The 23372-nt window shown below is 32.7% G+C and overlaps 2 long non-coding RNA genes across 2 annotated transcripts in view; one reads left to right on the top strand and one right to left on the bottom strand.

The window, feature by feature from the left end:
• LOC146995083 (uncharacterized) overlaps window positions 1–23372 on the top strand; it is a 174902-nt gene that overhangs the window by 65813 nt on the left and 85717 nt on the right. The window lies entirely within an intron of this gene.
• Window positions 3641–23372, bottom strand: part of LOC146995084 (uncharacterized) — a 95796-nt gene continuing 76064 nt past the window's right edge. Inside the window, exon 3 of the long non-coding RNA XR_015043528.1 lies at window positions 3641–3879. This is a non-coding gene — a long non-coding RNA (uncharacterized LOC146995084). The remainder of the gene's footprint in view (window positions 3880–23372) is intronic.

Here is a 23372-nt window from a genome sequence, read left to right as displayed (position 1 = left end):
ATCTCTCTCTCTATGTGTGTGTTCTAGTAAATGTCTATGGTGTTCTAGTAAATGTCTATGTTCTAATAATAGTTTATGTGGTTGGCTACATAGGAGGTTTCGTGGTCTTTATCATATGTGACAAGAATACGAGACAGTTTTCCTTTAAAAGTCCCCTTATCGGTCACCGAGTGGTTAAGACCGCATATTTCTGCTCGTGGTAAGTTTGACCTGGACTTTCTGTAAGTCTGATTTGATTTACTTTTTTTATGGGGAGGGGGGTTAGTAGGAATAGTGCCTAGAGTAATAATTTAATATTCAGCCAGTTTTTTTCCCCTAGAAGTTTATCTTTTTGTACTAGTACCGTATTTTGATGTCTCGCAATATACGTTTGTAAATTTGTGTAAAGTGTTTTCTTTGTAAAGTTTATTTCTACTGCGTTTGTATTGCGTACTACAGTAAGTGCATATTCTGTTCTAAAGTTATTTGAGTACCTAAAATAATGTAATAATTATATGAATTATGTAATTTATTATATTAAACTATACATTTATTAAAAGGTTTGAGGTTTCTTCTTGTACCTTACTCTTCTCAGATTCGGAATGCAGTGCAAATAATTATATGTATAAAATTACACATTTTAACCGACCTTCATCAAGTGACTATTACTGTTCGTAATTAACAAAAAATGCTAGTTAATGTAGTTTTTATCAGTAGATGAACTGCTGAGTAATGTTGCCAGCTGTCTGGTTTCGATCGCTTTTCTCCTGCAGTGCGAAATATCAGTCATCAATCGCTATTGTTTTCCTGGCCGACTACAAACAACCTTTCTTACAGCTGTACCTGTCATTTGGAAGGATTTCCAAACTTGTAAAACATTTTTTTTTCCAAAAATCTTGGGCATAAGACATAAAACTATGCTCCACTTCAAACTTGCCAGTCACTGTACTATATGTAAGAGCGTCCTGATATTTTTTCTTTTAGATATTCTGCAAGTACAATCTCACTTTCACTTGCAGAAGAATGCCTGTAAATGCTCCTTCCTTTCCTTTTAAGATGCCTAGCACTGCGCGCGCTGACTCCTCGCATTTTTGCGTGGCCTAAAGTACCTTCTGACGTCATGGTGCTGATATTTGCATATACACCATCTTTTTATTGAGTTGGCTCTTCATTGTACTGATAAAAAAAGACCCTTTTCAACAACTTCATGGTTGTATGTCGAAAAATGAACTTGTTTCTTAAGTTTGGCACACTAGTCTGTGTTTCATATAACAATGCTGTATAATTTATCAAGGAAACGTATTATTTACTAATCATAATTATATATTACAATAGCATATTGTAGCTGGAAATATATTAGGTACGATAACATATTACAAAATATTATAATATATTATCGTATCTAAAATCCTTGCAAAACTATTGCTGTTTTTGTGCAGCTAAAAAACAATGTTGTTTTATCAGTATACAAAGAAGGTAAAAATATTTTATTGGAAAAAATTTTTCAACAGCTTCGTATTTTAAAATTAATAACGTGCATCATATTTACTACATTAGTCAAGAAACATATGGTAAGTTTTAAAACTGATTTCTATTTTCAGAAACAGATTACTCAATGGGTTTCGTATTTTTTTTCCCTTGTTCAAACTAGAATCCTTTTCTTGTCCAAACTAAAATTTATTTAGAATTGTTTATGAACGATACAAGAACAAGAAATGGACTGCTTTGTGACACTCCTTTCATCATTACGATCTGGGCATGTTTTCACTTCCTCATCTGAAAACTTCTTTCTGCACAGTTACTTTTTTTCATTAAAAATACTCAGGGAATTATTTGACGCTAAGTCCAAGTCATACGGAAGGGATTCTAATACTGTCCCAACGATTTTAGATTACGCTTCCGATGACATACAGCAGCAACATAAAACCAGACATTCTTCTAGAGTAAAATCCATTGTTTCTTGAGCAAAATCAAATTGTTAAGGCTGCAAGCAAAAAGATTTTCAGAACAATCGCATACAGCAATCACGTTTACATTGTTCATTGCGGCTAAAGGTGTTTTTAGAAAGCCCTTTGTTGATCATTCACATTTTGATTTCAGAGTACGCATTCATGATTGAAATAACCACCACTAAAGCACGGCTAAGTATCTCACCTCCATTTGCATCTATATATCAAGTTTTTCATTACTACTCTTCCCAAATTTAACATAAATTCTATTCATATCACTCAGTATTTTCACAAAGACATTTGCTTCATCCACCACGACAAAACTTAGTAGGTGCTTCCACTCGCTGTAACTGAATGTTGAAGGCGATGGCTATCCAGCTGCAAGCTCCGACATACTGTGTATGATCTTCACAAAATCCTGAATTTCCAACGTCTAATATCAGGAAGAAGGTCAGATTAATTAAATATGGCAAAGCCACAAGGGCTATTTGGAAGGAATGTTTTCGTGAGTGACTTTCTATAAGAAATAGCTCATGTTCGCCATATTGGGAAGGAGAAACAGAGGCAGTTTTTAAGCTTTTCATTCAATACTTTTCTTCTAAAGATTTAACTTTCTGTGAAGGTAAAATTGCATACAATTCTGAATGAAGAAAGCTTTACTTGTACCTTTATAATCTTTATAGTTTTCTTATAATTTTTTCTTCTATTTTATCTGTTCATTTTTCATTTACCTCTCTTCGTAATGTCTGCTGCATTTCTGATTTCTAGCAAAATCTAGTCTTTCTAGTCAATCTAGCCCTTTCTTGTCTATTATTTTTAGTCTTTTTACTTTCAGTCTTAGTTTTGTTACCTACAATGAAATAAATGTATGGTCGCTTGCAGTTTCGTCTCCTATTTATAAATAATCTAACTGCTTTCCAAATAAAGTACAGTAACACTGCATGTGATCTTGTGATCTTGCAACCTCTTATAAGAGTAATCTTACCTTATAACAGATATCTATCCTCCTAGCACGCAGCATAAAACCAATATTTCCTATAAGATAGTAAGGAAATCTTAGAAACATAATTGGTTAATTAACCAACAAGTTAAATTATGTATAAAAAGAATGTTAAAATATACAACTATAATATTAAAAATTTCCTTCTATAGCAATGACTCGAAAATTAAGTTAAAATTGTTTACTTCAGTGACATGACATAAAAGTATTACAAAGAATATTGAGATTACAAAGTTGAATTATATGATCTTATGGTATGACGGTTGTATAAGTCACTGAGTAGACGTATTTTTGTTTACCGCCAATGGCTCGAGAGTCTGGCTTCAAAATTTAGAGATGGGAAAATTCCTTTTACCAGCACAATCTCAGAATGAGGAGAGAAAATTATAGATTTTTTATTTGTTATTGATACATTAAGTAGGATGAAATGCTATATTTATTAGCAATCTGATCGTACATTTGATGTCTACAATAATAGGTTTCTTACATTCTCATTATCTATTACGCCTGGATCTTATAATTATGCAAGCCATATAAAACATGACATTTCGCCTTCTTATTGATGTACAATGCATTATAATACAGCTTAGGAGTTCTGAGTTCACTATATCCTCTATCTAACGCACTTTCATTAAAAAATTGTAAAGTCAAAAGAACTATGAAATCTTTATTTAACAAGTAAGAGAGTTTCACATAACTTAAGTAGAACATAAGTTAACAATCTTCACAGACATTTAAAATTGAAGATGTTGAAAAAGAGTTTACACAGACTTATTCATCAGTCATAGATATCTTCAGACTTACCTGTTAAGTAATAAATGAAGGAGCAAATCCCAAGATGGAAGGTAACATTCTTGAAAGAGAAACAAATATCTGATACTCTTGCTCAGGTATAAGGCAAGTAGGTACAAGTGATACTAAGTGTAGGTATAAAGCAAGTAGGTAACATTGCTGAAAGAGAAACAACAAATAACTGATACTCTTGGAACAAATTTATTCAAATACATATACATTATGAAGCAGAGAGTAAAATCGACTTGCATAAATTTTCATGAAATATATGTGTTTTAAAAGTTTTTAGGAAGTTTTAAACTCAAAAAGTTTTTATAAGAGTTTATGACCCCCCCACACAGCTTCCATGGTGATTGCCGTAAATTAGTTAATGATAACAATTATCATTCAATGAACAGCATTTGCAAACAAGCGTCCCCTACTCATTCAACATATTAGGAACCAGAACATTGTTTTTCTCCCTCCTGCTTGCAGAGGGGTTTGGTTACAGATGAACGTTTTTAGCAATTGAAAATACATTTAAAGCTATATACTAACATTTAGATGCATATATGTAATGAAATCCTTTCCGACGATCATACAGATGTTAACGATGAAAACCAAGTTGTAAAGAATATTCTTCTATTTTCATCCTGATGACAAAATCTTGATGATTTGTCCGCTACTATCTCCCGTACTTCTCTCCAGTAACACCTACTAAGAAAAAGCTGATTTTTTTTTTTTTAGTCATTCCTTTCCTTTTTGAAAAAGTCGTGTTGAGAGAGTCATCTGTTGACACAAAGCACATGTACTGATGAATTTCCATTGACTTGTTACAATTACATTTTCGGACATTTGCATTTTGGAAATTTATTTGCATTCATCTTGCACTGAATATTGAATCATAGACGTTAAAGATTTTCAAACATATTTATTTTTTCTCTAATTTAAGCCATATTTGTTACAAAATAAATATCCTCAAAATATTTTGCCTCATGAAGTATTTTATTCAAAACGTATTAGTCGGTAACTCACATAAATTTGGATACTAAAAACTTTTGCTGAGATATTTCAACAGATGAGGTTTCTACTGATAATTTTTGAAGTACTATAATCGCGAAAAATTTAGGGTGTCATATTTCAACGAAAATTTCGACCGCTCTCGGATCCATTATGTTTTTGCGTGACATCTGTACGTACAGACAGAATAATGGATCCTTTTCAGATTAATGGACAGAAAATCTGTATTAAGCAAAGAATTATTATATTAAATCTATATTATATTTGCAAATGAGTCAAAATTTAAGACAATAGATCCGATGGACGAATTGCTGTGTAGCAAAAGCAGAATAAAAAATTGAGTCCAAAAATCTAATTATCTATTGTTGGCATCTACTGTTTTAGGCACGAATTCGGAGACATAATGTTTTGGAGATGTTCCGCTGCCTCTAGGATGAGAAATATATTTTATCTTGGAAATAACATGTGGGAGTATAAATATATAAATGTTCTTAATGGAAACCTGAAAAAATATGCAAGAAACATGGAATATAAAAATTCAAGTTCTATCAGGTTAATAATACTAAGCGTGTAGTCCTAAATGTACACTTGTGGTTATTACACAACTGTCCTGAAGTTGTCCAAATTCCTTCATGTTCCCCGGACTTAAATCTTGTCAAACATGTACGGAATGAGTTGGAGAAAGAATAGTATAACGTGACATTTCTCCGAAAGGTCTACTAAAAGCAGTTGTTTGGAGGATTAGTACAAAATAGGTCATTCTAATGCGAAAAAAAGTAATTGAATACAGGTTCCATCGAAAGCATAAATTTAGCTAAAGGACACCCCAAAAAACATTGAATGCCTTTATTTTCACCTTTTTATTAAATATAACTGTGTGTTCAAAGTGTCCGAATGCTTATGCGAGTTCATTTTCACAGCTCTTTGAATATATTTTTTTTTCCTTTACCAAAAACGCTTTGAATAATTTTTTCCAAGACAAGCACGTTTTAAAAAAGGATGATCACTAGTATACTTATTTAGTAACTGATATTTGCAAATAAAACTGGAAAACATAACAAGCGGAAAACAAGTGTGAGTCGTGGTAACAATTTGACCAATACACCAATTACTGAGAAGTAATATTATAGATGGTGCAGAGATTTGAGGTGCGCAGATTTGAAATGCAATTCTATTTTCAACTACACGTGATTATTGTAAATTTGCCTTTTGGTATTTTCATATACGTCTGTTTAAAACATGATTGGGAAGTTAACGAAATCTGAATTTATTGAAACCAGACGAGATCATCCAATCCTAATATTCGAAGGTGAAGATACTAAACATTAAAAATAAATTTAAAAAAATTACAATAAACGTTAAATTTTCCGAGAATCGTAATGAAAATTTACTGATAAATTCTGAAGATAATGCTCTGAAGAAAAGAAGATACACTTGCATTACTAACACAGCTAAAGATAACTAGGCTAAGTTATTTGAATATGGCAAAGTCACACTTTTGTTCCCGAAGTTCCGCCCATCTGCATATGAAAACTTTAAAATAATTCACTTATTTTGATCAACAATTTATTTAATATGATGAAAATATCATAAAATATTTTTTAAACTGAAATAAAGTTGCCAAATATAGTCAAAATAGATTATAAACAAGGTGACAGAAAAATGTTGCCAAATAAGAGATTAAGTCCCCAAAAAGTTTGGTTTCAATTTAAATTAACCATTTAAAATTAAGCAAAGAAAGTAAATTTCGTTTAGCGTAGATTACGAATAATCTCTCAATTTTGAAGAAGTTCAGGCACAAGGCCCTCTTCGTCTGGTTGCGCAAAATATGTTTTCCTCATCTCCTTGCTACAGAAAAAAAAAAAAAAAAAAAAAAAAAAAAAGAAAGAAAAAAAATACATTAAAAAAAGTCTAATAGTTTTTTTTTTTTTTTTTTTTTTTTTTTTTTTTAGCATGTCCCTTGCTGTTCCTAATAACGACTAGCCATTGACCTCCATAGACGGTCATTATTATTAGGCAATTTAAGACTTTCGCTTTCTGTATCTGTCTCATTTCCCCCTGTCCGCTCTTCTTCCGACCTCCAAAGGCGATGCTAATTCTTGCAATGAAAACATAGTCAAAGGAGGGTGTGAATATCCACAGGCAATAATCTTTTGAAGAAGGGTGGCCCACTGGGGGTGTTTTAATGGTGGGGGTATCGATTACGAATGACTTAACGCAGCTCAGTGAGAGGAACGGTAACAAGGCTATTATTGCTTCCTCTTCAGGCCATTAGTTTAAATACTTTTGTTCGTTTTTTAGAATGGTGATAGTTGGAAACTTTCCCACGTTGTCGGGCGCCTTCAAAAGTAGCTTACTCCGAAGCTAAATGCTTTTAACGACTATTTAGCGAATGCAAAGAAAATCATATTAACAAAAAACAGAACTCATTATTGCAATGCACAAAATGTGATGACAACTTTCTCTTGCTTGCAAAGTACTATGAAGAAGGTACCTTCGAGCATAGCTTTGACATTCCGACAGGTCTGCTTATAGCATGTTAATCTCAGAATGCATTATGGAAAATGTAACTATTTTCAATATGCAAGTTACGCTAAATGATAAATTTTGCTAAATGTATGGATTCCCAAATTATTAAACTATACTATTAATTACATCAGTGGTATCAAAATCGTGGCTCGCGGGCCGCATGTGGCTTTCGAAGCAATTTTATGCCGCCCGCGAAAACATTTTAATTATGCATTTGTTGCAAATATGTTGCCGCAGATATTTTAAAACTTTAGTTATTTGAAGTCCGAGTTTACATTATTTTCATTACCGTTGAAAGCGAACGTGAGTAATGCATCAGAATATCTATAAATGGAGCTAATTAACTTACAGAGTCATATAAATCTTATTCAAAGATATGAATATACAGATTTTAGTAATTTTTATTCATACTTTTGTCATGAAAAAAATAAGCTGATTTGCGAAGTTTTGTTCTAAGAATATTCTCTTTGTTTGGTAATACATATATATATATGTGAAGAGCTTTTTTTTTTCTTAGTTTAAAATTAATTTGAAAAGAATTCGATTGACCGATAAGCATCTACAATCTATGATGAAGATAATTTTTAGTAATTTCTCTCCAGGTCTACAAACTTTATCAGAATCGAAACGCCTTTATGTATCAAGCTGTAATAAAAAATAAAGAAATTTATAACTATTTACATGCAAAAACATGTATTTTTATTTATGCGTAAAAGAAAACTTAATAAATAAAAGAAATAGACAAGACTATTAATATTTATTCTCAAGTTTTGTAACAATTTGAAAATCTCTGAAATTTTAGGGAAAAAAATTATTTTTTTAGTTTAAACTAAGGTAAATTATTTAATTATTAATTAAACAAGTTAGAAATATTTTAAATTAGTCTGAAAATTTAATATTTAGTATTTGAATAATAAAGTGTAAACAATAAAATGTTTCGCAGGCTTTAAAATATAGATTTCAAATAGAAAATATATATAAATTTGAAATTTTTTGTTGCCGGTATCAGTATTGTCAAGTATTATCGTGCATTCGACCGGCATACAATTTGAGTTTTAGACCACTGAATTCTAACACAGATTTTTATATGCTTTTTTATTAAAAACTAGTCGCTATGCGGCCAGCCTTCGTCTGGCTTTTAAATGTACCAGAAAAATGCCTAAAGGGAACACCAAACATTAAATTTAAAAACTGCACAGAAGTTTACTCTGCAGAACAACTTTACCAAAAATGAGAAAAAAAATTCAATAAAAATGTATTATATATAAAAAAATTACAATAAAATAAGCAATATCCTTTAAGACAAATATTAATTATCCTAATAAATAAATTAACCAACTTCCGGTTACAAAATCTTAAGAATTCAAATGGTATAAAGGAAGTTATGAACATTGTTTCCTAAAAAACATCATGCAAAACTTTTTATATAATTAAGATTGTATATAATTAAAACATAATATAAAACAATTACAATGAAATAAGCAATAAATCTCATATTTTCAAGAGAAAACAGTCAGCAGATCAGTATCCAAAGCAATGAATGGAAAACTGTTGGCGAATACTGCATTTCTAAAAGAATGAAACTATCATCAGAGAGCAATAACCAATCAAAATTGTGCTTTCTGGATGACATAATTCAAAATATACAAACCTCTTTGCCATTAGCTAATAAAGAGAGAGAGGGCAAGAAAAGGAAGTGCTTTCTGCTGTGCCTCGCAAGACACATGCGCGTCAGAATAAGAAGATTGCGATGTGCGTGTTGCGTGTATAATTAATAATATTTTATCTCATAATTTTCAACAGTCAGCAGTCTAGTATACAAAGCACTGAATGAAAAACGGTTGCCAAAACCACATTTCTAAACAAATGAAACTATTCAAAATGATGCGATTTCATCAAAAAAAGATAAAATTTTAAAAAATGTGATTCGAATTTTGAAAAAATCGCTTCGAGGTGCACTGGCTCTTGTCTAGATGCAACTATGTACCGAATTTGGTAGCCCTGAGTCTATTAGCTTACGCGCAGCACGAATGAAAGACACACAAACAGACTCTTTCTTTTATTATATGTAGAGATTACAATATTCTTTCAACTGAAAACAGCACTGCATGGGCTTTTTCCGAAAGGTGAAGAAATTGCGTGCAAAGCGAGCCACAGCTTTATATGCATTACTAACATCACGTTTTTAGCCCAATTGCTTTTTTTCTGTTATAATGATTGCTTCAGAGAAATTATAACTTGACTTCTAAAAACTTTATTTGTGTACAGTAATATACATTTACTTATGTAATAATCACACACTGATTCGGATTATTACGTAATAATATAGGGAAAGATATACTATAAGAATATGAAATATGAAACAAGGTAACGAAAAGCAAGTTCTTGCTTCTGTGCAAAGCTGTCGTAACATACTTCTCTCATGTATGTGTTCAAAAGCAGAAAATTTAAATGGCAGTGATGAAATATACTCTGGATCATGATATCATACGAAAAATGATAACATTACTATTACTTGTTTTAATTAAAAACTACAAAAATGTAGAATTTATTGAATGGTTTCTAGAAAATATTTATGGAACAATAAAATGTCAGTTCTGACATAAATATGCTACCTTTCAAATTTATCAAAACAAATAAATTTTTCAGAAAAAATTATTATTGCTTCGAAATATCGTTTTCCAATATTTTTTCTGCAAAAATAAAATTGTTGAATATACAATGGCTCACATCTGTTTTCGGATGCACTTTTGAACTTTATTTGCAAATATCAAGTGTTATACACTATAGCTCAATGACTTTATTTTTCTTGACATATACTATTCATCATCTTATTTTTAAAAGCCTGTGTTTTTTAAAATAAGATATTCAAATGTTTTCAAATAAAAATATTAATTAGAAATAATAATTTATTTAAAGAGTTCGGGAAAAGAATTCAGATAAGTATTCGGACGTTTTGAACAAACAGTCTCTATTTGATAAAAACCTGAAAATATCGGGCATTCAGTATTTCGTTGAACTTCCGCAGAAGTTATACTTTTCATGCTTTTTGCCAGAAATTCGAATAACCTTTTCGTATAAGAACGTTCCATTTTATTCCATTCCTCCGCAAGAATCGCTTTTAGAAGAGTTTTCGAAGGGTGTGCGGAAAAAATGTCACCCGGAAAAAAAGGAAACGGAAAGAATGTCCTCGGAAAATAAGGAACGGAAAAAATGTCACTAGGAAAATAAGGAACGGAAAAAACGGAACTCTAAAATCTCGCCAAATAATGTCGCCTATTGGAGTTGGGGAAACCTGCCAAATTCTAATTTAACGGGCAGGGTTATAGCAGGCTCTCTTGAGGGAGGTTTTAAGGGTAAGACGTTGAGCTGGCTGCAGCTGAGCAAGGTCATGTCGATGGCAGGTTTATCCAACTTGCCTGCGGGAAAATCGTATGTTCTCCCTCGTTTCTTGCTTCACCCGTTTCGTTTAGGAAACCGACCCACGTCACCCGGAAGGCAAAAATTCACGGGGAGCAAATGTTTCTCTTCTGTTAAATACCAATAATTGCCGTCCTTGAAACTAAATTTCATCCATCCCTAACTGGAAGCTAACAGTTTGTTCACAGTAAAGTGTTGATAAATGACGAATTGTCAGTAAAAACGGCACGCGAAAGCTGCTTGTTTGCAGGGCTAAATAGCTTAATAATTTGATAAGCTGTAAAAATTTAAACAGAACTATTGGCGTAGTATAGTCTGTTATTTTTTATTACGGTTTAACGAATCTAGCAATAATATTATATTATGCATTCCGTTATTATTTAATCTATCCGTAATAGGAAATATAATTTTCTAAACATTAACGGTTTATCATCAGTTAATTTATAAAACGATAGGTATTTTATAGTGTCATTTTTTTACATTTTAACGGTTTATCATTAGGTGGTTTTTTTTTTTTTTTTTTTTTTTTTTTTTTTTTTTTTAGTCCAAAGGGATTTCAGTCCCGAAGGACTATTGCTTTCGTTTTGGCATTTTGCGTCGGACTCATAAATGTCGGTTCACTTTTCAAACTGTTGCCACAAAATGTTAGAGTCCTGCATTATATTTGAAGAAATTAAATAATGAAAAATCTGCATAAATGTATGTATATTTCTCGTATTGTGATAAAACAACGGTACATAGAGTCATCGAATTTTGAATAACGTAATCCTCCAACGAATATGAGCATGAAGACCAAATTTGAAATTTGAAATTTGTTTTACGATCGATTTCCTATTTTTTAAAACTTTGACGAATTTTTGATTAACAAACTCAAGGATTTCAAAGCGAGCAATGGCAACGTTATATAGAAAAAAAAATACTTTTATCTCCAGCTCGCGAGACTGTGTATATCGGAAATTCTAAAGATATGCTTAATTTAACATTATTTTGCGATATTGCTCTTGAACTGAATTTTATGGTTTAAGTGCAAAGAACATGATATTTAATAAATAAAGGTAACACTCAAAACGTTAAAAAAACGCCCCTTTGGACCTAATTTAAAATCTGAAAAATTTCAGATTTTTTTTTTTTTTAAATATTTATCTATTATTATATTATATCAGTATTCATTACTAAGTGTTTATTTTACTAATAAAAGTGAACAAATTATAGGAGAAGATGAAAACTGCTCAGGAATCTACAGGATGAAATTCTTAGTAAAACTAAATGGTTAACTGGAATTCTATCAGATTGTAGAGACATTAGGTTATTTTTCTTTTTTTTTTTTAAGTCCAAAGAGACTTTGATCCTGGAGGACTATTCTTTTCGTTTTGCGATTTTGCGTTGAATCGCTATAAACGGCGAATCACTTTTCAAACTGTTGCCACCCAATGTTAGAGTCCTGCATTATATTTGAAGAAATTAAATAATGAAAAATCTGCATAAATATATGCATATTTCTCGCATTGTGATAAAACAACGGTACATAGAGCCATCGAATTTTGAATGACGTAATCCTCCTGCGAATATGGGCATCTGGAAGCCCAAATTTGAAATTTGTTTTATTATCTATTTCATATTTTGTAAAACTTTAACGAATTTTTGATTAACAAACTCAACGATTTAAAAGCGAGGAATGGCAACACTATACGAAAAAAGAATTATCTCCAGCGCGCGGAACTGTGTATCCGAAATTCTTCTAAAGATATGCTCTTTTTTAAATTCTTTTGCGACATTGCTATTTAAACGAATTTTATGGTTTAAGTGCAAAGAACATGATATTTAATAAATAAAGGTAGCACACAAAACGTTAAAAAAAACGTCCCCTTTGGACGTAGTTTAAAACCTGAAACCTTTAAGATTTTTTTTTTTTTTTTTAATATGAATGATGGTCTCTCAGCCGACTTCGACTTGACCAGAAGCAGTTGTCACTTTATTATGCAGTCACCTAATAGGTGGGCCACCTTCGCCTACTCTGAAGGGACGGACAATTAGAACTATGCATTCCCCTGGATTCGAACCCAAGACGTAAGGTATCGCAATTGGCTCCCCCAATCACTACACCGTCTGGGCGGCATTTATCATTAGTTAGTTTATAGAATATGATATTCTATACTAATTAATATAGTTATTTTAAAATAATTAGCTAAACCGGCTTGGCTAGTTTCCCCCCCCCCCGCCAAATATTTATTTATTTGAGGAAATAACTGAATTATACGCTTTAACGGTAACATATATTTTACACTATATTTATTTTATATTAAAATTTTTCCTATATATAAATAAATACGGGCATACACGCAATCGAATCGGCTTAATGTACTTTCATTTACACAATAATGCACTTCAGAATGTGAACAGTGAACTTTCTTCTGGTGATTATCTTCCTATGATGATCAGTATTTCTGAGAACTTGGACATCGGTGCTGAGAGCTATTTCTCTAATTCGCAAAAGCCCAAAATCTTATAAACCTGTGGTCATCTTAGAAAGGGTTTACTGTACTTTCTGTCTCTAACTGTGGCAATTTATTGGTATGAAAAAATTTCTTGTAGTAGAATATAATCCATTCATGCAAGCCCTGTTATAAGAATAATTTAATAAAAGAAGCAAAATTATCATTTTATTCAAAATTGCATTTTTCGACCAAGGTAGTAAGGAGTTCTATCGGTTAAATGTTGCTATTTTCGATTTTTAACTTGCTAATTTAACATTTATTTATTTATTTATTTTTAGCCCAAAGGGGCGTTAGTCCCAAAGGGCTATTAGTCTCAAAACGAGATTTTGCGTGGTTTCACTTTCTGCGTTGATTCATTTTTCAAACTGTTGCTACAAAATATTATTGCCATGCATTATTTTTAAAGAAACTAAATAATGAAGATTCTGCATAAATGCATGAATGTTTCCGCATTTTCAAAAAACAACAGTACCTAGAGCCATCTAATTTTGAATAACGTAGTACTCCAACCAAACATGAGCACTTGAAATTCCGAATTTGGAATTTGTTTTATTAGCTATTCCCCATTCTGTAAAACTTTAACGAATTTTTTAATTAACAAACTCATCGATTTAAAAGCGTGCAACGGGAACACTGTACAAAAAAAGAAATGTATCTCCAGCGCCCGAAACTGTGTATCGGAAATTCTTAAATTTTGCGCTTTTTAAATATTTTGTGATATTACTGTGGAATTGAATTTTATGGTAAAGTGCGAAGAACATTATATTTAATAAGTAAAGGTACCACACAAAACGTTAAAAAAAATCCTTTTGGGCGCAATATGAAATATGAAAGCTTTCAGATTTTCCTTTAAATAATGAAAAATCTGCATAAATGTATGTATATTTCTCGCATTGTGATAAAGCAACGGTACATAGAGCCATCGAATTTTGAATGACGTAATCCTCCTACGAATATGGGCATGTGGAAGACCAAATTTGAAATTTGGAATTTGATTTATTATCGATTTTATATTTTGCAAAACTTTAATGAATTTTTGAGTAACAAACTCAGCGATTTAAAAGGGAGCAATGGCAACACTCTACGGGTGGGAAAAACCTTTTTGTCTCCATCGCGCGGAACTGTGTATCGGAAATTCTAAAGATATGCTGCGGCATTGCTATTGAATTGAATTTTATGGTTTAAGTGCAAAAAACATGATATTTAATAAATAAAGGTAACACACAAAACATTAAAAACACGCCCTTTGGACGTAATTGAAAATCTGAAAACTCAGATATTTTTTTTTTTTTTTCCCCAGTGGCGTGGTAAAATGAATCATTAAAAACGAAGCTGAGCTTCTTAATTACATTTTGCAGCTTTAGAATGATACCGCTAATTTGATTATCCAGAACTCGAAGTATTGAATAAATTTGAGTTAAATAAAATTCAAAATTAATGCGAAAGAATTTGTTTTAGCAAATTTCGTGAGATAGATTATGTTCTGCTGTTCTGTAATTTTTAATTAGGACCGTAAAAGAAATGTTTCTTGACGAAGAGGTGAAAACTGTTGAAAACAGTCAATTTCCTATTTATGAGAAAATATTATAACTTTGGAGATTAAAAAGTACATATAAATATTATAGTTCTCATTTTTCATGTTTAAATAATTAGTAAGAAATATGGATTCTAACGCAGCAATTGTAGTGTATTCTAAATGAACTATTTATAACATTGTTATCAATGAAGCAACAATCGTATAATTAAAAAAATGAATGCAAAATTCTATCATTATTGTTTTGAGCTCAAGTTCTATGTTTCAAGAGCTTTCAAGTCTGAATTAATTACTTTTCAGACTTAAAATTGCAGTATAACTTTTGTATTTAAAATTTTGTTAGCAGTTTCTTAGCAGTTCTAAGACAAATATCATGCAGAATTCTAGCAGTATTAGAAAAGGACTCAAAAAGAGCTGACAAGGAAACTTCCTATCTTTTGGCTTTTTTAATTGTTTAAGTGTATAGAGTCAAAATTAAAGCTACTAACCAGTTTTTAAGGTTGTTATTAATTAAAACATCTGTAATTTTTAATAAGCATCATGTTTATGAGGAAATGGCAATTCAGATAATAAGTATTATCTGAATTATCGTTTCCTAGTCATTCCTAGTATCACCAGGGCCGGTGCCAGAGCATACGCAATCGGCGCGGCCGCACCGGGCGGCAGAATTGAGAGAACGCAAAATTTTTAGAACTTTGGAAAGAGCTGGGCGGCAGAATTTTGAAGTTCTAAAGCAGGCACCGTGCGGCAAAACGTCTAGCGCAGGCCTTGAGCATCATTCCAAGTCTTAGTAAATCAGCTTAGAAACTTAGTAAATCGGAACTTACTAAAATAGTCGATTTGTATAATTCCGCTAAGAGCGAGTATTGCTTAACTTAAAACAGTATAAAACTTGTTCTTTTCCTGCAGTGATAATTTTAAAAGTATAAATGAATTATTTTGTACACTTAAATAGAATTGGTGCTCGTTGATTGAACACGTTAACTTATTTTGTTATTACACATTGTACTGTAATTAATTTAAACTTTTGTTACCATCAATGCTTAAGTTAACTATAATGTTACTGTACTGAAATTAATTGCTTTTTCGTAGTCTGTTGTTGCATCTGCACTGCATTGTTAATATAATTAAATAATTTATTGTGCCTTTCTTTCTTAAATGAAATCTAATTCCATTGCATTATATTTTTTCTACGTGAATTCCTTTGCATTTCAAAAGCCTTATATTTTATTTCTTTTTGTAATGGATAGAGTTTTATGGATTTTTTATGGTAAGCCTGACTGGCTCTAAATCTCAGCGTGTGATGAATTTTGTAAGAAAAATGCTACTTTAAAAACAGGCAAAACTTAAACGAGAAAGGTCTGAGTTTAGTAGTAAAATTGTATGCATTTCAAAGAAATATAGAGTAACTGTTGTAATATAGAGTACATAAAGTTATTGGATTCTACACTTTAACTAGTAATTTTATAGAATAACGATTTCCTAATCGTTAAAGAATTAGAAAAGACCCTTCGTCAAATTGTTAGTAAATGCCTAATCGTAAGTAAAGATGGTGTTAAAGCGTTAGTAAATGACGAATTGTTAATAAAGATGGCACGGGAAAGCCGCTAACTAATGTAGCAATAATATTATATGTTCTGTTTTTTTTTATTATTTATAAATTATTCTATTCGTAATATGAAATATATTTTTGGAGAGAATTTCCCTCTTACTATTAGTTAATTTATCAAATAACGAACTTATTTTAATCTCAAATTGTTTATTTTTCACTTTACCGGTCTATCATTTGTTAGTTATAGTATAACTAATTAAAGTGTGAAATTATTTATCAATTACATACTTTAACCGATTGGCTAGTTATTTCATTAAAAATCAATGAAACAACTGAATTATACGCTTTAGGGGTAACATATATTTGTAAAGTTGCATCATTGATAACGTCCACTGGTAAGACAAGATTCATGATGCGAAACTTAGTTGAAAATATCCTAGTCCTATCTATTTTCATGGTTTAAAATTTTAGCCATTTATGGTGGAATATTTTCAATTATAATGTATTCTTGGCAGTTATTAATTATGAATGAAATAAATCCTAATAAGCAGATTTCGTAGCATTGCCCGCTTTTGTATTTGAATACAAATACGAAAGTGTTTCATTAGGCAAATATTTGATTAAAGGTATAATTTACAACTAAGTGAGAACCCATGAATCAAAAGTAATGTTATACAATGTCGCTTCTCAGAAATTATAAGTATAACACAATGATTTCTGAAAAATCAATCAAATTTCAAGTTATTCTGAAAATGTTTTCTACAACAAAATTTACTTGACAGAGCCATCGCATAAATGCTGCTTATTATTATTAAATCGTCATTTTGAGGAACTGGATTAGAATTTCATACTTCTTTTCATCAGTGGCATTTTGTTGTTCACCTTATGTCATTTGGTGAACCGTACACAACTGTCCAGGAGTAATTTAGTCAGGTATTTTTTTTTTAAATGTTAATATGCAAAATATAGAATTAATACTAAATATGCATAAATTTTAGACTTGAGCCTTCTTGACCTGCTTTCGTGGTGTAGTGGTCTGCACGCTGGGCGCGTATTCCAGAGATCCGCGGTTCGATTCCCGGAGAGGGGGTTGCTCATTTTTCAAGTCTCCCGCTTCCATAAAATATCGAATGTCTCTGCAATCTAAGTGAAGAAATATTCTACATAACAGACATTTAACTTTTTCTTATAATATAAATTTTGGGTGGGAACAGTTTTACATTGAGCTGAAAATAAGTTTATGTATTCTGCAGTAAAAATACATTAAAAATAAAAGTAAAATTTACATTCATTCAATTAATTATTTATGTGTACTGAAAATTGTCTTTTCATTTTATGTAAAATTTATTTGGCGAAATTGAATTTAGAAATTTTCTGCATTGGCTATAATTTTCTTCCTTCTGCAGAGATTGATATGTAAACGAGACATATTTTGTCGAATGCCGTTACAGCATTGCCGTATCCCTTTGTGTGAATATATTCAAAATTTTTAAATGCTATTACGTAAATTACAGCATTATATGTTACATGAAGGGGATTAAATTGAATCCAAATTCAAAATATTTACATGTCTTTTCACTCATATTTCTAACAATTTTATTTTCATAGGGAAAGTTACCAAACACTGATGATATAATAACATTCACAGTAATTTGTGTTCTATATTCTTAAGCAGAATACATAATGCAGCTCATCAGCGCTCCAGCGGTCGCCAGGGCCGTAGCTAGAAGGGGGCAAGGGGGGCATCTGTCCGTGGGCGCAGAATCCAAGGGGCGCCAAACTGATGTTACGACATTGTAGAATTAAATGTTTTCCATCCTCGGCAAGCAGTAAGGGGCGCGAAATCTTCAGTTGTCCCTGGGCGCTGAAAACCCTAGCTACGACTCTGGCGGTCGCTTAACACTGATAGTTCGACAGGGGCTCAAATCCCAGCAAACAAGCTGGTTGCAAGATAATTTAGTTATTTCTTCATGTGTAAGGTAAATACAATCAAGTTTCCCTTTCTCATACTTCGTTAACTCCTTCACGAAGGCATGCCTTCTCTTAGACAGACAGTTCCCGTGCTTTGCCATGATTAAAATAACCACCAAAGAAGAAATGAGGAGAAAATACAGTAGGTACTAGCTATTCAAGGGATAGAACAATTATTAATAGATGTAGAAGAGCATTTTTGAAATCATTTCTTGAGTACAAATTCCGGGGAGTTCTAAATCACCGAGAGTTCTTAAATGTTAAATAACTTCAGTGCCTTTAATTGAGTCTGAAAATTGGATTGATGGAGTTGAATTTTTTGAATTTTAAAATTAGCAATTTGCTAGAAAAGACGAATTTTCTGCTCAAGTGTTTGCAACAATATTGAAAATTCTAAATTTGCGAATCTATGGGCGACGTAGATCATTAATTACATCAAATGCTTCTAATAATTCTTCTAATAACTATTTTAGAGTTTAAGGACAGGTTGCGGAGACTGTAAATAATCTAAAGATATTTAGAAATACAACAAGATTTGACAGTTGAGGAAAATTGAAAAATACACTAATTATCATAAAAGATGAACTGAAAATAATTATAATGTAAGAAAGAAAAATTTTCTCCTTTATTTTTGTTTATTTTCACAATTTAAAAAAAAATGATATAAATCTAAAATTTGGTTACTTAGGGAAATTGCTATAAATTAAGCATAAAACAAATCAGTGCGAGAATGGTTTTGCATACGAACTGCGACTGCAACACATTTCAACCAGTTTTAACCAACCCATGCAGCCAGCCTATTTGACGGTTTTCGAAATTTGGATCGAACTACCAGTGTTCTGCGCCGGCTTATTCACGTATGCATCCACAGGATACTTCATAAACGTTAGAAATGCAGAAAATCTCAAAAACACACATGTAGTCAGCCCGTTCGCCGTTATTCGAAAGTTGGACCGAACTACCAGTTTTCAGCATTTTGCGATGGCTGCGCCCGCTATATTCACATATTCATCCAGAAGATACTCCATACACGATACACTTGCGTAAAATCACGAAAACACCCATGCTGCCAGCCCGCTCGCCGGGATTCGAAAGTTGGTCCGAACTACCAGTGTTCAGTGCTTTTGCGCTGGCTGCGCGCGCTTTATTAACGTATGCGTCCCCAATATCATGCATACACGATACACGTGTGGAAAAGCACGAAAACATCCATGCAGGCAGTCCATGGGCCTGGATTCGAAAGTTGGACCGAACTACCAGTGTTCAGCGACTCAGCCGCTAATGGGCCATTGTACGAAATATAATCACGAATATTTTCTGGTTTATTATTCCAAGAGTAGATCGCCGGGATCGAACTACCAGTGTTCTGCGGTTTTGCGAGCGCTGCGCCCGCTTTATTCACATATGCATCCTGAAGACGCTGCATACACGATACACATGCGGAAAATCACGAAAACACCCATGCAATCATCCTGCTCACCGGGATTCGAAAGTTGGACCGAATTACCAGTGTTCTGCGGATTTGGGTGGGCTGCGCCCGCTTTATTCACGTATGCGACCAGAATATACTGCATACGCGATACATATGCCTAAAATTACAAAACCACCCATGCAGCCAGCCCATTCGCGGGTATACAAAAGTTAGACCGAACTACCAGTGTTCAGCGGGCTGCGCCCGCTTTATTCACCTAGGAATCCAGAAAATACTGCATGCACTATACACATGCGGAATATCCCCAAAACATCCATGCAGCCAGGCCGTTCACCGGGATTTGAAAGTTGGACCGAACTACCGGTTTACATCGATTTTACCTGAACTGATCCCGCTTTATTTTGGTATGAAGGCATAAGATACTGCATACACGTTACACATGCGTAAAATCAAGAATACACCCCTCCAGCCAGCCCGCCGTCCGGGATTCGAAAGTTGGACCGAACTACCATTTTTCAGCGGTTTTGCGCGTGCTGTGCCCGCTTTATTCAGGTATGCATGCAGAAGATAGTGCATAAACGATACACATGCGTAAAATGAAGAAAACACCCATGGAGTCAGCCCGTTCGCCGGGATCGAAAGTTGAACCGAACTACCATTGTTCATCGGTTTTGCGCGTGCTGCGACCGCTTTATTCACATATGCATCCAGAAGTCACTGCATAGACGATACACATGCAGAAAATCACGAAAACACCCATGCATTCAGCCCGCTCGCAGGGGCTTCGAAAGTTGGACCCAACTACCAGTGTTCAGCGGTTTTGCGCGGACTGCGCCCGCTATATTCAGGTATGCATCCAAAAGATACTGCATACATTATGCATATGTGGAAAATCACGAAAACACTCATGCAGCCAGCCCGCTCGCCGGGATTCGAAAGTTGGACCGAACTACCAGTGTTCAGCGGTTTAGCGCCCGCTTTATTCACGTATGCAAGCAGAAGATACTGCATACGCGTTACACAGACAGAAAATAACGAAAACACCCATACAGCCAGACCGTTCGCCGGGAATCGAAAGTTTGACCGAACTACCAGTGTTCCGTGACTTTACCGCTCAGCCGCTAATGTGCCGTTGTATAAAGTGCAATCTCGAAAATTTTCGCATTTATTATTCAAACAGTAGATTCGTTATTAAAATTCCTATATTTTTTATAAACTTCAATATAATCACACACAAAATTGTATCAATATATATATTAATGCAATTAATAATTCATAATTATTTATAATAAGAAAAGTTTCCATATACCATCTCCAAGCAACATATATTCAATTTAAAACCCTGAACTGAACTACCAGTGTTCAGTGACTTTACCACTCAGCCGCTAATGGACCGTTGTAGAAAGTGTAATCGCGAAAATTTTCGGGTTTGTTTATTAAAACACTATATTCGTTATTAAAATTCCTTTACTTTTTATAACTTCAACAGAATCACACACAATACTATATTAATGCAATTAATAATTCGTAATTATTTCTAATAAGAAAAGTTTCCATATATCGCGTGGTTATAGGATCTATTTTAATTAGATTTTAAAATTTTAGTAAAATAAAAAATCTGAAAGGTTTCAGATTTTGAATTACGTCCAAAGGGGCCTTTTTTTTAACATTTTGTGTGTTACCTTTATTTATTAAATATCATATTCTTCGCAAACCATAAAATTCATTTCAAGAGCAGTATCGCAAAATAATTTTAAATTGAGCACATTTTTAGAATTTCCGATTCACAGTCTCACGCGCTGGAGATAAAAATGTTTCTTCTGTACAACGTTGCCATGGCTCGCTTTGAAATTCTTGAGTTTGTTAATCAAAAATTCGTTACAAAATATAAAATCGATAATAAAACAAATTCCAAATTTGGGCTTCCAGTTGCCCATATTCGCAGTAGGATTACGTCATTCAAAACTCGATGGCTCTAGGTACCGTTGTTTTATCACAATATTTGGTGGCAACAGTTTGAAAAGTGAAACGGACTTTCAGAGTGATTCGACGCAAAATCGCAAAATGAAAACAATACTCCCTCAGGGACTAATAATTTTGAAATAAACCTCTTAATTTTAATAACTGTGGTATTCTTGTTTTCAAACTTAAGTGCAAAATTAAACAATTGTTTCCTGTGCAGATACGTTACTTTTAATTAAAATCAAATGAGAAAAAAAATTATGCGAAAATTAATTAGCTAAAAAATTTAGTACTATTCTTATCGCAAACCGTAACTTGAAATTGCATCTACAACTGTTTCTTATACCAAAGCTGAGGATGAATTCGTTTTCTGTTGTGCGTCAATAAATGTTTCACTAAACCGCAGCTTAAGGCTATAACTACATGCGGTGCCAGGAGAGTAATTACTAAAGACCTGACAATGACCGACGCTGGACAAGCCGCCTTTCCCCCTGGCTTCCATCGCGAAAGCTTTCCGCTCTTAAACAACCCTCTATTTTTAACCTTAACGAAGAAACCATGGAGGTAGGCTCCATGGAAGAAACAAGCAGCCAACACATCTTCTTGCTTCTACTCGCACATGTTTCCGGTCATCCGAAGTTACGGTTGTTGAGATAAAACTTTTATCACCCAGCTTGGCGATCTTTCTAAACATGCCTTATATTTCCCATTGCAAACGAAGGGGGACATTTTTTCCGTTCCTTATTTTCCGGGGACATTCTTTCCGTTTCCCTTTTTTCCGGGTGACATTTTTTCCTACAACCTTTTCGAAGATATGTCATGTTTACGCATTGCTTTCCTCCAAATCATTCTACATATGTTTTGTAGAATTTAAAAATATGCAAGAGTTTTGATAATTGTATAATTATAATTGTATAATAACCACAAGCGAACATTTAGAACTGTTTGTTTAGGATTATAATCCTGATTGAACGTGAATGCATTTTTCATTCCAGGTTTTCGTGCAGATGGTTTTCAGCTTCCATTAAGAATGTTTAAATATTTATATTAATTCATATTATTTTCTATAAAACTAAATTTTGTTATTCCGTAGGCAGCGAAATATTATCCAACCATTTTCCCCCTTCCTCATGCTTAACATTAAGCAATAAATTTTCGGTTTCAATTCTTTACACTGTAATTCGTGCCCTTGAATTTAAATATGTTACATTTTGACTCGTGTGCAAATATAACATTACTGCATTATGATAAATATTTTCTTCCATGTAGTTTGCAAATGCCAGGTGTAATATTTTTGTTTTCTAATTCACGAAGAATTTCCTTCTTGCTTATCGCCCATTGTATCCATGTATAATATTGTTTCTTCTAAGGATTAACTTTTATTGTAAATTGTTCTTCTAAATCCACTGCATGTTTTGCATTACTAATTTTTGGGTCTTGCCGATTCTGCGTAGAATAAATTTCTAATTCCTTGGTGTTTGTTTAGAAAGTAATCCAGATTTCAGTACATTTTCAATAATTGCAAGAAATTTCTCTCGTTTTGTAACATCAAAGATAGTTGAGCACGTTATCTCAAGGATTCTTTTGGATATTTCAAATATTTTTATCATCTTTAAAATTATGAATAATTAAATTTATATATTAATTTTTAAATCGATCTAATTTCTAGATAAATTGTTAATCGTAGCGTCTTCAGATAGAGAAATCTTAGTATATTTTTCTAACAAGTAATAATTTCAAATAATTCGCTAATTCTTG

This window comes from Stegodyphus dumicola, chromosome 10 (genome assembly GCF_044657685.1).
Source record: "Stegodyphus dumicola isolate Sdum_Otavi_A_Nest chromosome 10, ASM4465768v1".
Taxonomy (NCBI): Eukaryota; Metazoa; Arthropoda; class Arachnida; order Araneae; family Eresidae; genus Stegodyphus; species Stegodyphus dumicola.
This window is presented reverse-complemented; position numbering and strand designations above follow the sequence as displayed.